We start from the raw sequence: 5,625 nt of genomic DNA on the forward strand, positions 1-5,625 counted from the left end.
CTCAATTAAGAGTGAAAACAGACTAATTTTCATTTAAACGGTATAACTCATATGAAAAGGGATAACAGGTTGCTACTCAGCAAAATAAACAAGTTTTTACAACAACTAACCCGTGTACGTACTCGTCACCTCACGTACACGATGCTCACATATCACAACAGTACCAAATCCTAAGGGGATCTACCCCACACAAGGTTAGGCAAGCCACTTACCTCGAACCAAGCTCAATCAATTGGTGACAATGCCTTTTCTACGAATATCCGACTCCGAATGGCCCAAATCTAGCCAAAATCAATTACACACCATAAATACAACTATAAGAAATTAATATAATTAATGAAATCAAGACTTTAACAAAAATTCCGAAATTTGTCCTAAAAAGTCGACCCGGGCCCACATCTCACAATCGGGTAAAAGTCACAAAATATGAACACCCATTCACTCACGAGTCCAAACATACCATAATTACCAATATCCGACATCAATTTGACCCTTAAATCCTCAAATCAAATTCTCCAAATCCCTAGCCTCAAAATTCCAAATTCCACCTTAAAAATACACTAACTAGGTGGAAACATAAATGGGGAAGTGAGATTATTGATCAAAAATAAGCACAAGGGACTTACCTCAAGAAATCCTTCGAAAATGCTCTCAAGAAATCGCCAACCCCGAGCTCAAAATGTTTAAAATGAGCAAAAATCGCGAATCATTGCATTTAAGTGTTCTTTCCAGCATTTTCGCATCTGCGGACCTCTGGTGGCACCTGCGACGCCGCACCTGCGGAAAAACCATCGCGGGTGCGGATTCCACTTATGGCCAGGGTTTCCGCTTCTGCGGACCAGGGATCGCACCTGTGATCTCGCTTCTGCGGAGACCCTTCCGCTCTGCGATCCCAAACCTCCCAGGCCTCTCTGCTTCTGCGTTCAAGCTTCCGCAGAAGCGACTCTACTCCTGCGGCCTTCATGTCGTACCTGCGACCCCAGGCCAAACTCCTCCGGCTCGCATCTGCGATCCTCCTCTCGCACGTGCGAGTCCGCACATGCGGTCACCCCACCGCAGGTGCGAAAACACCAGAAACCAGAAACTTCAGCAATTTGCATAAGTCCAAATTCAATCCGTTAAGCATCTGAAACACACCCGAGGCCCCCTGAGATCTCAACCAAACATACCAACCAGTCCTATAACACCATACGAACTTAGTCGAGCCCTTAAATCACATTAAACAACGCTAAAACACGAATTACACATCGATTCAAGCCTAATGAACTTCAAAGTTTTAAACTTCCACATCCGATGCCGAAATCTATCAAATCAAGTCCGATTGATCTCAAATTTTGTACACAAGTCATAATTGACATTACGAACCTATTCTAACTTCCGTAATCGGAATCCGACCCCGATATCAAAAAGTCCACTACCGATCAAAATCTCCGAAAATCCGACTTTCGCCATTTCAAGCCTAAATGAGATACAGACCTCCAAAACACAATCTGCACACGCCCCTAAGTCCAAAATTACCCAACGGAGCTAACGTAATTGACGAAACTCTATTCCAGAGTCGTCTTCATACATTTTCGACTACGGACAAAATCCTAAGACTTAAACTTCCGTTTAGGGGCTAAGTGTCCCAAAACACCCCAAAAACCAAAATAAAACCTCTCGGCAAGTCACATAAGCTGAAACAGATACGGGGAAATAGTAAATAGGGGATCGGACATATAACTCTCAAAACGACCGGCCGGGTCGTTACGATGTGAATGACGGAATACTTCATCATTTCTTTCAACTCTTCTAAAGTGCAGTAAGAATCGATTTCAATGTATTATTTAGATACCACATCCGGACATGCATTAGAGGTATTTGATAAATTGTCCGAAAGAAACTACGGATGTTTGTGGACTGTTTTAATTTGATTTTGACTCAGTAAATTAAGCTTCAAATATGATGTTTATTTCACTGACCTTCTTTGTTTTTTCTTTTCCTTCATGGGTTACAAAAAGCATGAATTTCTGTCAAAAATTCATGTCTAGTTTCCTATTAACTTGGTATGTCAATCACTGATTAATATGAATTTTCAGTTCTTCCTGCACTATTTTTTATTGATAGTCTCTGTGGATGTTTCTTTGTTTATTTAATATCACTTTGGTTTGCTTCCTTACTTACGCTATTTCTAGGAATTTTACTTCAATAAGGAAAAACTATCGGAATTAACTTTTTTTATTTGACTTTCTTCAAATGCTTAATTGATTTATTTGTCCAAAGTAGGATTATCATTCTATTCATCTTTGTTCTTCCAAATACTTAGATTGATTCTTATTCTTTTACTCTCTTTTCCTTCGAGGGTAACGGAGGAATTTATTGTTGTTTTGAAATTTATGGAGCTATGTCGCAACTCCTGTTATAATTCATTTTGTGATTCTTCTATACTCGGTCAAATGAATAATCACCAAGGTGGTCTGCTCTGTGTAGATCAAAGTGATATACGAAAAGTACCTATAATATTCATTCATGATTCATGGTGCTAATTCATGAACCTGATGCTTCCCATGAAATTTGAAATGGAAGACATAGACTAACAAAATTTTTGGCTATTTTTTGTTTAAGTTGCTGGGTAATAATACAACCTTTTTGTTATAAAAGAAATCTTGTGTTAGAGTCCATCTTCAGAAAAAATTCCAATGGAAATAAATATCATATTTAAAGGGGGGAAATTTTTTGAATGACAGCATATGGAGCGCGTGAGGTGTAGATATATAACATTAGGTGAATTATAAATAAAGCAGGGCCCATTTTTTTCAGAGAATTAATCGTCTTATACGGTAAACTAAGCGTGTGTATACAAAATATAGGTGGAGGTCCCACTTTATCAGCAAGCTTGTCCACGCGTAAGTACAGATGCATTTGAAAAGAGTTCATTCAACCTTAACTTAGTGCTGATTTTTTTAGGGAATTTGGTCTCTTCTTCTGAAAATTTAGTTCCGATTTTTGCTTCGCTTTTATTAGCTGTACCTTTGCTTCTATTTCTGTTGCCAATTGAAGAGTCTTTTAAGTAATTTTATTTGGGTTTCATTTTTCTTTTGCCTAAAATTATTCTTTGTAATTTTTGTTCCTCGGGTTTCACTCATTTTTTTGCTAGCTGTCAGTGTTTCTGACTATACGGAGATGACTAGGCTCGAAAAAACTGTTGATTCTACCTCCGATAAAAAAAAAGGGAAACGTCAATGTTCTGAAGAAAGAGGTGTCAAAATAAAACAGAGACGGAGTGAAATGTATAGAGAGATGTCAGCAGACAGAAGAGAATTAAACTTAATGCAACGACGAATGGCGTACCTTCATTCCACAACACAGAACCCTATTGGTAACTCCGCTGAGCTACCAACTTCCTCTCATCTTAACGGCGAGCTGATCGAAAATAGAATTGGTGTAAGAGGAGCCACATCTTCTCTCTTGGAAACAAGTTAGTACAATATTAAATTTTTGTTAATAACTTGCTGTTTATGTGTGTATGGTTTTATATATATGTCGATATAACTCAATCTGGTTTAATTGACTTGTGTTCTCTTTGTCTTTCTTAGCCGTTTCTGATAATGGCAGAGTTATAGGTGGCAGCTCTTGCGTTTTTGAAGTTGGTAAGTCTACAACTATGATGTTCAAGTTTGTAGATTTTTCAGACAACTGGCTTATACGATAGTTCCTTATATGTTAGAGTCAATATCAGGAACGTACAACGAACAATATAACATTACGTCGCGTACTGCGACAAAGAAAGGTTTGTTTTCATCTACCGTTCGAACCTTTTCACTCTTTTATTTTCCTCAGCTGACATATTTTCCTTTGCTAAAATCTGAGATACACAGGTCGTAAATCTAAAAAATTTGGTTGCTGGAACATTAATGAATTGCTTAATGGTTCTTTTACACTCAAACCTGTATCAAACTGTCAATTTTGTAGAGCCAAAAGATTTGAATATGAACCATTAGGATTTTGTTGTGACAATGGTTCAGTGAAACTGATTCACTATGGAATGCCTACTGAATTGCTAAATCTTTATTTAGGAAACTCTGAGGAATCTGAACATTTTCGCACTTATGTTAGAATGTACAACAATATGTTCGCATTTACTTTTGTTGGAGTGAAATATGACAGAGATTTAGCGAAAAGAAATCATGGTATTTATACATTTAGAGTTCAGGAAAAAATGTATCATTTTATAGATAACTTGGTGCCATCGAGTCAACCGGCTAAAAATCTACAACTGTATTTCTACAATACAAATAATGAGGTAGCAAATCGGATGGCATTCTCTGACAAGCATAATGAATTAGTTATCAGAATTTTGATGGACACAATAAAAATAAACCCATAATGTATCTTGTTGAAATCGTTAACAGATATCCCAGAATTATCCAACTTCTATATTGCGCTTAAGTCTGGCTCTGGTTTAGATCAAAGAATATACAACTTACTAACATCGTCAGAAGCCGCACCAATATGGATAGAAGATGAGAGTAGTTCCAATATTTCTTTACCACACATTCAAATTTATACATGTAATTGTAAGAGCCAATTGGTAAATTATTACTACGGTTGTTAGGATTCGTTGCAATATCCATTACTATTTCCTTATGGACAGAATGGATGGCATTGTGGTATTAAAAAGATCATTCGAACAAACAATACTGGTAGTACTGGAATTTACTATGAATATGAACAATTTTCAAGTGTAGAAAATATGTGCTCAATTGACATGCTTCTTGACATGGAAGCAGAACTTCTGCAAAAAAAGAAACGAAAAAGAAATATTGTATCTTGCCGTGAGTATTACTGTTATAAGATCCAAATGAGGAATGACGAAGAAAACAGAGTTTTACATTCTGGGAGAGCATTTCAACAGTACTCGGTTAATCAATTCATCAAGCTTGAGACTCAAAGGTTAGAGTTATATTCACTTAACCAAGACTTATTTCGAGTTGATGCGTTAGCGGGGCTTCTTGATGTTCTAAGACACGGAAAGAGAGATTCATCAAATATTGGTAAACAACGTTTTCTTCCTACGAGTTTTGTAGGAGGTCCTAGAGATATGCGCCGAAAATATATGGACGCTATTGCATTAGTGCAACATTTTGGAAAACCTAATATATTTTTGACAATAACATGTAATCCATCTTGGCCTGAAATAGAAAAATATTTATTATTAACATATGAGGTACAAAATAGGCCTGATTTAGTTAGTCGAGTGTTTAGAGAAAAGGTAGAAGAGATGAAAACAAATATAATAAAGAGAAATATATTTGGTAGAGTTGATGCTTTTATGTACACTATTGAATTTCAGAAGCGCGGTCTTCCACATGCTCATTTTCTTATCATACTCAACAATGAATATAAATAGTTAACTGCAGAAGCTTATGATAAAATTGTTTGTGCTGAATTGCCTGATCCTGATATGAATGATTACGTGTATACACTTGTTACTAAACATATAATGCATGGACCTTGTGGTAGCTTAAATCATAAATGTCATTGTACAGAAAAAAGGGATATTATAAGTTTGAATATCCGAAAGAATTTGCTGACCACATATCAAAGGGAAAAGATGAGTATCCAATATATCAAAGACAAAATACC

General features: G+C 36.5%; 1 long non-coding RNA gene across 1 annotated transcript; it reads left to right on the top strand.

Annotated features, from left to right (window-relative positions):
* Window positions 1-1,370: 1,370 nt before the first annotated feature.
* On the top strand, window positions 1,371-5,416 carry LOC104085513 (uncharacterized). Its single transcript, XR_011410313.1, has 2 exons — window positions 1,371-3,457; window positions 3,576-5,416. It is a non-coding gene; the product is annotated as an uncharacterized lncRNA (long non-coding RNA).
* Window positions 5,417-5,625: the final 209 nt, after the last annotated feature.

Source organism: Nicotiana tomentosiformis, chromosome 8 (assembly GCF_000390325.3).
Source record: "Nicotiana tomentosiformis chromosome 8, ASM39032v3, whole genome shotgun sequence".
In the NCBI taxonomy this organism is placed as follows: domain Eukaryota; kingdom Viridiplantae; phylum Streptophyta; class Magnoliopsida; order Solanales; family Solanaceae; genus Nicotiana; species Nicotiana tomentosiformis.